Below are 12,916 nucleotides of genomic sequence, written 5' to 3'. Positions count from 1 at the left end.
CAGCCTTGTCGGCTTGCATATGATATGGTGTTCGTCTATAGTGGCAGCCTTGTCGGCTTACGTATCTTTTTATGATTTGACTAGTTGTGACTCCTCAGGAGACAGTTTATCTGGACATATATACATGACGACGTTATGAACCTTGGAGTTCTTTTACAAGTTTCCATATTGTTCTTAGATTCAGTTTGACTATATCTAACAGGTACGTATACGAGTGTCCAGGTCGAGCACTAGTCATGGCCCACGAGGTTGGGTCGTGACATGACCCGTGACAAGAAGGCGCTATATATGCATATATTATGTGTGTGTGTGTGTGTGTGTATGAGGTATGGGGAAATGGGCGAGGTGTTATATACGCATTACCACCTGATCAGCTAGTGCACAATGATGATGATTATGATGCCCGAAGGGGCCATGATGCTATTATGCCCGAAGGGGCCATTATGCTATTATGCCCAAAGGGGCCATTATGCTATTATGGATCGGGCCGTACGTTCCTCGGCACTATGACATATGCATATCATATGCCCTCTGAAGCATTTTTAGTAAGCAGATGCATTCATACATGTGTGTTCAAATAGTTAGACATATAGATGCATTCATTCCGATATGTTCAGACAGTCAGACATACTGATGTATTCAGTAGTTAGTTTAGCTTATGATTTTCAGATTTCATTCATGACTCCTATGTGTATGTTGCTCTTCTGCCCTATATACTCGGTACATTTTTCGTACTGATGTCTCTTTTGCTGGGGGGGTACTGCATTCATGCCTGCAGGTACAGATCGACAGATTGACAGAACTCGTCAGTAGAAAGTACTTGACATCCTCTGGTGGTGAGCTCCCTCTTGTTTGGAGTTGCCAAGTCTATGTGGAGTCTTTCTTTTGTGTTTATGGACGATGGGTGAGCCGGAGCCCTGTCCTGCCCATGACTCAGTTATGCTTCTTTAGAGGCTTGTAGACACATGTACAGTATAGTCAGTCAGTCAGTGGCCCTGTGGCCCGTTTCGGCTCATACAATGGTTTGAGCATTTTTGCATATATTCCATGAGGCGGTCGGACCGTGGAGAGTTATATGTATATATCTGTCACGACCCAGCTAGGGGCCGTGACGGGTACCCGGGGCTGACCACCGAGCACCGCTCGTTCTACTACTCATCATACTCATTAAGCCTCCTTTTTCGTTCATAATCTCATAATCATAAGAAAATCATTTTCATTAAAGAACATAAATACTTTTGTATACATAAGCCCTTTGGCTATCAAAAGATAATGTACACATATCTACATATATACAGTAGTGACCTTGTGAGACCATATAACCCACACATACGTGTCTACGAGCCTCTACTAGAGTACTAGATATATGGACGGGACAAGACCCCGTCGTGCCCAAAATACTTATACATATATATATACACAAAAGTATAAACCCGATTAGCACCTCCGGAATAATGGAGTGTTTCTGCTAATCTGCTGATAGCTCCTAGAGGTCTGCGCCGTCTCCTTGTCTACCTGTGGGCATCAACACAGCGTCCACAGAAAACGGACGTCAGTACGAATATTGTACTGAGTATGTAAGGCATGAATGAAACAAACATAATAGAGAAATCATAAGTCATGAGGTGAAGGCAAAACCTGCGCGACCTTTAAGGGTGAATGCCTTTCATACATATATCACATATACATAATCGTCGTACATAAACATCATAGCGTATACATCATCATGTCATATAATTCATCATCGTAGTGCCGTAGCTTCTCATACACTTAAAACATTATCCGTATTCGACCACGTAGGGCTCGACAATATCCGTATTCGGCCACATGGTGGCTCGACATTATCCGTATTCGGCCACTTAGTGGCTCGACAATATCACATACATATCTTCCATATTCAGCCACGTAGTGGCTCGACCATATCACATGCATCATACAAGGATCAATATATCTCATCATTATCATTGCCATCACATACATCTTATAAGCTTATCGTAACCTTTCATTAATGCACACATTTAAATATAAGGACAATCTATGAAAATCACATCATATTCGTAGCACGAATTATAAATATCGTATAAATATAGCTCATCATTTCCATTATCATTTCTATAGCGTATCTCTTATCTTTATCTCACATGAAATCCTTTATGAACGTAGACTCTTAGTTTCCCGAAACATTGGTCATAGGACATGTATTGAGGCTTATGAAAAATCTATAACAATGTCGGGGTGACGTAAGGTCGAGAACCCCCGCTTATATTATGAACGTTTATGAGCATCGTGCCTCGCCTTGAAGGAAATAGAGCATAAGGCGAGTGTTAACAACGATAACATCATTAGCCTTATAGGAACATCATGCCACAATTTCATGAATCGCTATACTCTAACTCATTATCATCACCATCATATTCATATGTAATTCAATATATTGAAGGACTCATAGGCTTCGTTTTGTAGAAGGATTATATAAGACTTCAAAGATTCATGCCTTTTGAAAGAAAAGATAAGCCTTACATACCTTTTCCTTTAGCTATTCTACCGCTTGGTCGTTCCTCTTCAATATTCGCGTCTTTACCTTCAAGAGAATTCGCATCAACGCCAGTTAATCGACTATAAGAACGCGTGACTATTTTCTAGGGGAAATTGGGCAGCATTTCCTTTGTTTCTACTACTTTTCCCATGTTTCATTTCAACTACCAAACATTCACAACAACACTCACAATATCGTATCAACAATCGTCATTTATCTACATTTACCACATTCCACCATTTTTCTCCAATTTCTCCACATTTATGGCTTTTAGCTCATCATCACATTTTCTCATACATCAAACCTATGTTATGGTCTACACGTCATTTATAACATATTTATACTCCCAACTCATCAACATTCATAATTCAATCCAACTATCATTCAACTATGGCATTATTCACACTTTATGACCCATTTACTACACTCTTCTATAGTCCAAGTGTTTCAACGTATAAATACTTCAATCATCATGAGGAAGTCATAAAACTTACCTTAGATGTGGTAGGAATGAGCCTTGAGTAGCAATACTCTTCTATGCCAAAAACCCTACTTCACTTTCTCTGCCATTTCTTGGTGTAAATGGACTTTGATGAGTTTCACAATCTTGATTTCATGGATTTAGTGTTGTTGATCTTGATTTTCCTTTGGTCCTCTTGAATTCTTGTGAATGAAGTGTTTAGAGTGTTTTAGAGACTTCTTGAGTCGTGTAGATGAGAAATGAATAAATGAGCTTAGGGTCCCTTTTAATAACTCAAAACCTGATTTTTAATGAACGGCAGTTGGGTGCACAGTGGCCGTAAACCCAGTTTACGGACCGTATTCTGGTTTACGGTCCATCCTTCACGATCGTATTTAAGCATATCCGAAACAAAAAGGTTTGCTGGAGTCATGGTGGTTTACGGTCACAGTATACAAGCCGTATTTCGATTTACGGTCCGTATTCTGAGTCGTATTTAAGCATTTCGTCATTTGGCAGAAAGTTGTAGTTTTGGAATGTTGAAAGACGATAGCAGTTTACGGTCCGCAAACCACTTTACGGGCTGTATTCTATTTTACGACCAACTGGGTCGAAGTGCAAATCTGCAACTTTGGCATTTTCAAAACCCACAAGTAGTCATCCCCTCCTGAGTAAAACATCGTACACTCATACTCTTTGTTGGTCTATTTATTGTACGTTCACGGGGAAGTTTCTGAGGTGTAACAATATCTGTGTTGGGATTTTTGCAGGTAGCCACTTTAGGCCTATCCACGATCTTAGCTAAATGTAAGTTTAAATGTTGGTTCGCCCGGTCCAGGTAGGCACCGGGTGCCGGTCGCGGCCCTCCAGATTTGGGGCGTGACAAACTTGGTATCAGGGCAGTTCTGTCCTAGGGTTGTCTACAAGCCGTGTCTAGTAGAGTCTTATTTATGGTGTGTTCGTGCCACATTTATAAACAGGAAGCTACAGGGCATTTAGGATGGTTACTCTTCTTTCTTATCTTAGATCGTGCTGTAGAGCTAAGCCATAGGATATGAAGTTGCTGATTCTAACCCTGAATATTTTGGTTGAGAACGAGCAGTTGATTATACAGCTTGGAGGAAATTGGTGAGAATTGCAGTTTATTGACCCGAAAGGTATGTTCCCTGCTTTATTAATATTGATACGGACGACTAGTACATGAGTGGGATGCCATGTGTATTTGTGATCTCCTGTGAGGCATTGGATGTGTTTTCTGGGCTGTGTGCAGGGTTGAGGTAGTAAGCAATATAAAGGAAACTCTGCCGAAATTCTTACAAACTGAATATTTTGAATGTCTATGCTATAGAGAAATAGTAAAGGGGAAATGTCATAGTCAGACGTTTGGTAACTTATGATTGAATGAAAAATTATGAGATGTTTTCAAAGAGAGGTTTTAGAATGATTCTAATTTGATTTAAGAGGTGAACCCTGGAGGGAAAAATGATTAGTAGCTAGAGGAACTGGAATGAGTTACATTTAAGATTTCAAAGGACTTAGGCTCATTGAGATATAGGGAAAGTCGATCTTATGAACTCAAGTATAGTATTACGATTTATTGGCTGGTGAGTAATGGAAATAAAGAAGTTAATGAGTAGGGGAAGGTTTCATTTTAGAAGTATGTATATATAGGATCAGGACGGATTGATGACAGGCACATGGACTCATTTTATTGAACTTCCCTATATGATGTAAGTCCGCATTAGGATTCAGAAGTCACTAGTTATTTGACTCCAAAGGGATTCTGAGTATTCGATAGTTGGTACTATTCTAAGAATCAATATGACCAAGTTACTTTTGATACTAATGACGAACTCGGACACAGAAATGAGAAGTGGTTATGTAAACTGGGCTACAACTATGATTGCCTTCTGGATTATTTATATAATTCCTAATATGCAATGTTGTTGACCGATTAAAGAAATGAAGATCATACCAACTTTAGGCAATAGTTGATCCTTATGAGAAGGTTTCACCTTGATTTTGTTTTGTCCAGACGAATGTTGTGAAGGTCACTTGACGACAGAAAAATAATAGCAATATTGGATTATGAAAAAAAAAGTAGAGTAGGAGTTTGAGTGGAGATTATTCATTAAGGCTATATCGCCAGAAACTCATAATCAGGACTTAGAAAAATATGCTAAGGAGTCCTACAAATTTAGACATGCGAAAGGTATGAGAAATCAGAATAGCTGAGGGAAAATTAGGAGCATATGCGCCTTACGATTAGAATTTCAAAATGATTGTAAGGTAGGAGTCTGGCTAGCTAGTCAAAAAGAGAGGAGATGTAATAAGTCACAGACTCAGGACAGAGTTAAAAAGTAAAGGGAGTATTTTGTAAGTAAGATATTGAAAAGCGACACAAATGATAAGTCATGTGTGGCTGTGTTAAATATTATGTGTGCCCTTATGATCAATCTTATGATGTGCTAAAAGAATTGATTGGGCTGGATATTAAAGCTAAGGTAGCAAGTCCTACAGGGCAGATCGAGATTGGTTTCCTCTGAATATTAAAAGTTAGATAATCATGATGCATAAGAGTAAGGAGAAGCTGGTGATGTCAAGATAAGAAAAGAAACGTGAGCAGGACAAATATGTTCCTATTAAGGATCGAGCAAAGTATTCGAGGGAAGGGTTAAGGCGGCGGTAAAGAGGGAAAGCCATTCGGATAAATTTTAAAAATAAACGAGCAGGAAGGATAAAGTGTGGCAAAAGGTGATAAAGGGCGAATGCGAAAATCCCGAAAACAGATTTTGGTAGATAGGATCGAAGTATAATAATGATGGATATGGAGGTAACCTGAGGAAGAATAATAAGATTTTATAAAAAGTGTCAAGGGATTTCTGACTCTTAAAGTATACCTGGAGGGGTAAATATGAAGCCATATTGATACGCTCACCTAGAAAATATAAAAACGCCCCAAGAAATGATCTTTGCAATAGAACGGATTTGTACTTATAGTGGAATGTTCTATAGAGTCCCAGGCAATTATTATAGAATGGCAAATGGGAAAAGGGCATTTATTGAGTAAAAGGAAATTCAGGGAAACTATAAGGATAAGAGTAAGAGAAGGTGTGTTAATGAATTTGTTAAATAAGTGACGCGATTAATAAAGTTCGCAGGTTTGGCTAAAAGCAAGCATTGATGCCATAAAACAATGGTCTTGATAGGGAGTGCAGAGATATGATACCAAAGGAAATAGGATGAATAGGCGAGGGATATACATGAATATGAACAAGTTACGGCATCGAAAAGGGAAGTCAAGAAAGGGATGAAAGGAGGAAGAAAAAGATATATTTTATGGGTATTTATGATTAGGACAAGGATCGACAAGATGTTGGGGGAACTATGACACCTGACTATGGTACAACCACTTAGTAAAGAAGAACTACAGAACAGTATGAGGTGGGCAAAGCAAGAGCGGGTCATGGGAAATAGATGCGATAGTACATTGACTTACGATGGTATTGAAAGAAGAAACCAGATTTGGTTGCCTAAAGGATAAGGTTAGTGTAAGAGAGGGAAACAGACAAAGGCCTTAAATCGCAAAGGTAAACAAAGGAAATGAGTATCTAAGAACTTTAGATATCTATGCGACTGATAAACTCAAACAACAAATAGGGTATGCTAGACTATGGGGAAGACTTATCAGGTAAAAAATTAAGCAAAGGCCAAGAGTCAAAGAAGAACCTCAAAGGAGGTAATAAAGAGATGACGCGCCTGATTGGAACAAAGCTAGTGATAATGAACTCTCATGGAACGAGCAAAATAATGGTTCTTCTAGGAAGGAAATGTCTATGATTGAAAACTGCAGACAAAGGAAAGAGTGAAATGATTTGAATTCGCTGCATGATAAGGAGCCTGGTTCCCATTTAGGCAAATTTCCAAATTTATCCCTAACTTATCAGCTGGATTAAGGGATTAGTAACCTTAAGAATAAATTGAAAGAAAAGAATCCTTGAAGAAGAGATTTGAGAAACTCTTGGAGTAGGTATAATAATTATCGATAGCCAGACCGAGCATAAAAAGACTTTAAAGAACAAGAGAGAATCAAGTAAAGTGTATGGATGAAAGAAAATTTTGGCGTGACATTAGCTGGAAGATAAAATACCGCAAGGATCAATTAAGTTGCTACAGGAAAGCTAGGGATACTACATCAGCAGTTTCTGAGGTTATCCTTAAGGGGGGAAGAATAAGTTAAATCCCAAGAAGATGAGGGCACGGAACATCTGTGAAGCGTAAGAAGGCTACGTGGAGATTAAGAGAAACAAGGATTTCTGGTATATTGGGATAAAAGGGAAGATAAGACCAAAATTGGATAAAAGTATATGATAAGTATTAGGTAAACGAGTATATGAGGATGTAAACAACAGAAGTCGAAGAGACAACGAGGATGATAAAGTATGAGGAGTTAGTCGGCAGACGAGTGATATGAAAAAGAGATGACCGTGAGTACGAACATAAATTTTAGCCACAAAAGGAGGAGAATAGTACCCCCAAGAATTGATTGGGCAAGGAATTCAGTGAACCTGGGAATACACCCATTGATAGCAAATCAACAGTAGTCAAGAAACACCAAAGGAATTGTGAAACCATGAATATAGAGTCTACACGTATGTGAGGACGATGAGCTAGTAATTGCACAAGAAAGAACTGTATATGTTAAGAAGAAACCATGTTATTTCTCATACCAAGGAATCCAAGGAAGATTAATCGTCAGAAATTGAGGCGCTCCAGTATAAGGAATTATCGAGTACTATTGCAGTAAGACTAGAAATGCCACAGATTCAGTGTAAGAAAACCCAAACGGGGTAAGTAATATTAACTAGTTGAGCAGAATCAATCAGTGCCGACACAACTGAACGGTATGCAAACGAGAGATAGAGTAACATTTCATCAGAAGAGCTTACAATACAACTGGCGATCATTTGGTTAATAAAGAGTAAAGCTCAGAGTATTTTAGGAACTCTTGGTGATGATAACTAAATATCAGGTTGATCGCTATGTATATGAATGATGGGGTTAACAGATAAGTTATCGAAAATCGTTAGCAGAATGTGAGGGAAGATTGAAAGGACCATAAGTAGAAAGGTTTCGACCCCGAAATGAATAAAGGAGGACTGTCGCTTCAGGAAAATGATACAGCGTCATAAGTCTATAAATTATAGTCGCGATTTATTAATCTAAGGTGTATAGCCTCCTAGGAACCGCAAAGAGGATCATAAGTTGCATAGTTTGAATAAGTTCAGCTCTAAATGCGTGAGCAAGACTGCAAGTAAATCAAGTCAATACCAGCAAACACCGGTTAGAATATTGATAACAACGTCCGAATGATCTCTATTTTAACAGTCGAGGACGAATGTTCCTAAGGGGGGAAGGATTTTACATCCCGTACTTCTGAAGAAGCACTTGTTAAATTTAAGCGTAAGTCTGTCGAGCTATGGCTAAGTAAAATAACTTTGGAATATATGAAGCGAAGCATTATTAAGTATATTTTATGAGTAAAGGATGTATATAAGGAATACCGGAAGATCCTATAAGGAAATGAGTAGAAGAAATTTAGTATGACTATGGAGAAAAGATGGGCAAGGTTTCGTACGATGATTCTGGTCCAACTTGGGGAAGGAATGCCTTTTAGAGTATGAGGAGTTTTGAGGTGAAACAAAAGCCTAAAACGAAGTTTGTCGAGTCTAGTTTCCAATGTAATAAACCGCTCGTCGATACGACATCGGAGTAGAGAATTATGGATGATACAAGTTAGGCTGACAGAGCAGAACCGTGTGCTACAGTACCGACTTGATACAGTACTGCTACAGTACCGACCATGAGCTCCTATTTAAGACCAAAAATCTTGTCTTTGGCGTCATTTTATCCACTCCTCTCCACCAAAAATCTTCCAAGAGACCCAAGAAACATTGAAGAATCATTTGTTTTAATGGATTAAAGTAACGGGACTACATCCGAGGCTCTGGAAGCGTAGAGAGTTTTGTAGTTCTTGTTTTATACATAAAATCTTGACGGATCAAAGGAGCCTATACAATATAAATAAGATTTCAAGTTCTTCCAACCTTGATTGAGGTAAGGATATTCCTTATTATTGATATTACGAATTGTATCAAGGAGATTTAGTTGTTAAAGCATCGTAAAGTCGATTGATTGGTTGAGAAATTGAGTAAACATCGTGTGGCATGTTTTATTGAGTATATTTTGGTATTGATGATGATGTTGTTTATGTTAGCGCTGTTATTGTTGTTGTTTTGTTGGAATTGTGATTTCGGGCTAGGGATATAAACAAGGGAGATGCTGCCCAAATTTCGGCAAAATTTAAGAGGGTTTAATTTGAAGGCTTAAGACAAGCATATGATAATGAGTCTAACAATAGTATGAATGGTTTTATATGTAGATAACGAGATTACGAATGATTTTATGTAGATTGCAACACAGAAAGTAAGTTGGAAACGTCGAGAAGTAAGCTTCCAGGTATGTTAAGGCTTTCCTGTCACGACCCAAACCGATGAGCTGTGACAAGGGGTCTGACCTCTAGTGACCACACACCCCTAAACACTTCTCTGAAACATGATGAACATCAATAGCCCTTAAATGGCACAAACTAATCTCGTAAAGAGGAAACATCCGAACTCTGTACAATCTGCATATATATACACAACATGCGGAAGAACAGTGCAAGCCAGCTAGGCTGCTATATATACTGTACACAAAAGAAAATAAGCCGACAAGGCTACAATGTCTGACTACTACATACAACTGTCTATAGACCTATACTGGAATGGAAGCTGTAGAAAAGACTGGACAGGGCCCCGTCGTACCCATCTATATACATCTCAATAGAATGGCCTACCACTAGTATCTGTCTGCATTTGACTGAATCTGTATGTCGGGAAGTATGGACATGTATATATATATATATATATATATATATATATATATATATATATATAGATATATATATCTAGTAGGTACACACCTCATTGTCACATCACGGGCCCCACACCTTCACCCCCTGTCAAGTGTGCCTTTCTCACATAGAACGTAATATCATAGGTCACACCTTCACCCCCTGTCATGTGCGTCTTTCTCATGTATGTACTCCAACATCATAGGCCACTCATGGACCACTCATAGGCCACACCTTCACCCCTTGTCAAGTGTGCCTTTCTCACAGAGAACGTAATATCATAGGTTACACCTTCACCCCCTGTCAAGTGCGCCTTTCACTCATACCCCTGAGAACTGGAAGTAAATGTGTAGTACAAGTAAAACTGAACGACAGGATTCTCAAACAATAGAAAGATAGTTTGCCTCTCGTGGGCCTTACTGAACTCATACTACAAGGACATGAAATCATAACATCTGTATATGGGGAAAATACCATCGCCGGGGTACGGGAACATCAAAACTGTATTTCTCTTAGTACTTATAAGAATAGAGTAATATGGAACTCTCTTACTCGTTTATTGGTTCATATCATAGGATCATGCCAAAAAAAGAAGGAATAACCTTAACATACCTTGACGTATATCAAATCGCCCAACTTCTACTTCTTGAACTTGTAAATCTACAATTAAGATAACATAAGCCTTAATTAGGCTACTTGCTTGGCTTACTAATCATCCCCAAGCACGTATAAAGCTTAACGAATCATAGACGACCATCTCCTTTATAAGCTTACAATGACAGTGCCTATATATATATATATATATATATATATATATATATATATACACGTAAATCCATCCCTAATCATTTCTTTAAAATAGGCTCATGCCACTACCTTACCCTTCATCAATCTATCACTTCCACAAATACCCTTTATTTACCTAAAATCACTAAAGCTCTTGATAACAAACTCAAATGCAAGGGTAGGAATCATTTACATACCTTGAGGGGTCAAGAATGCCAAGAATTACTTTAATTTCAAGTTCCTAAGCTTCCAATTCCTAGAAAAACCCTAGAAACAACCTTCTTCTTCACAAGCTCGGGTTTACGGGGTCTGGGTCTTGTCAAATCTTCACTACTATGCCATAAATATTAGGAGAGAAAAATATTAGGGTTTTCTAATCTGGGAATGAGAGAAATAAGACATAATGTCTTGGACCAAGTATTTATACTCGGAGAATTAAATGCTTCAGTGGTCCGGTTTGACGAGCGGGTCGACGACTCGTCAACGTGTCGACGGTCCGTCGACGTGCTCGTCGACCTGCTCCTGCAGAATGCAGGGCTGCGGAACCATGTAGACGCCGCACAACGACGACCCGTGGACTGGTTCATTGACCCATCGATCTTGACTGCTGTCTGCATACTTTTCCAATTCGGTTTAGATCGCATCGATTCGATTCGTTCAACTTCTAATCCCGTAGTTCACCAGGAATTGTTGCTGGTGCCATTGCACACGGGGTAGGACACTTTCTCTCTCCAAAACTCGAGCTCGAGTCTCAATTCCCAAGGCATACCCAACTAGGAAATCATAAGTTCTACCACTACGAAGACGAGGGGTGTAACATTCTTTGCCCCTTAGGAACATTCGTCCTCGAATGTTCGAACAATCCTGGGTTATACAAATTTCAGCATAGTTTCCCCTGTACGTATATCAATCCGTCCTGTATGCAACAACCCAAAATAATGCCTCACAGGGACACATACTATAACATACAATACTATGGCCCCACACGACCAATCACGATAACTGAAATGAAATAATACCTGAGAAAAGTGATGCCCACCTCCTGTACTGCTGGGAACAAATGCGGGTACTTAATATTCATTGCTTCTTCCGTTTCCCAAGTCATTTCTTCAACATTTTTATGTCTCCACAAGACTTTAACGGAGGCTACAGCCTTGGTCCGCAACCGACGGACCTGTCTGTCCAATATAGCCACTGGAGTCTCTTCGTACGATAACTGCTCGCTCACCTGGATATCTTTCACTGGCACAACTCTTGATGGGTCTTCGACACACTTACAAAGTATAGATACATGAAATACTGGATGCACCGACTCTAACTCCGAAGGCAATTCCAGCTCATATGCCACTGTACCCACTATACGAATGATCTTATATGGTCCAATATATCGAGGGATCAACTTACCCTTCTTACCAAACATCATCACTCCCTTCATAGGTGAAACTTTCGGGAACACCCAGTTACCCATCTTGAACTCTAGCTTACGTCGCCGATTATCCGTATGGGATTGCTGTCGACTCTGAGCTGTTAACAACCTCTCTCTAATCACTTTCACCTTATAAATTGGTTACTCTATTAATTCTGGGCCTTCTAACTGATTCTCCCCAACATCAAACCATCCTATGGGCGATCTCTACCTCCGCCCATATAAGGCCTCATAAGGAGCCATTTGAATAGTGGAATGGTAACTGTTGTTATATGTGAACTCGATAAGAGGCAAATGATCCTCCCAATTGCCCAGAAAGTCAAGCACGAAGCTCTAAGAATATCCTCAAGGGTCTGTATAGTACACTCTGCTTGCCCATCCGTCTGCGGGTGAAATTCGGTGCTAAGACTCACCTGAGTCCCCAATCCCTGCTGGAAAGACTTCCAGAATCTGGTTGTGAACTGTGCTCCCCTATCTAAAATAATGGTTGAAGGAACACCATAGAGTCGTACAATCTCCTTAAAATAAAGCCTCGCATAATCCTCGACTGCATAAGTAGTTCTGACAGGCAGAAAGTGAGCTAACTTTGTAAGCCTATCAACTATGACCCATATCGAATCACACTTCCGCTGAGTATGGGGTAACCTTGTAATAAAGTCTATATTAATTACCTCCCACTTCCATGTCGGAATCTCCATAGCCTGCAACAGACCTCCAGGCTTCTGGTGCTCTATTTTAACTTGCTGACAATTT

The sequence above is a fragment of the Lycium barbarum genome, chromosome 9, assembly GCF_019175385.1.
Source record: "Lycium barbarum isolate Lr01 chromosome 9, ASM1917538v2, whole genome shotgun sequence".
Lineage (NCBI taxonomy): Eukaryota > Viridiplantae > Streptophyta > Magnoliopsida > Solanales > Solanaceae > Lycium > Lycium barbarum.
This window is presented reverse-complemented; position numbering follows the sequence as displayed.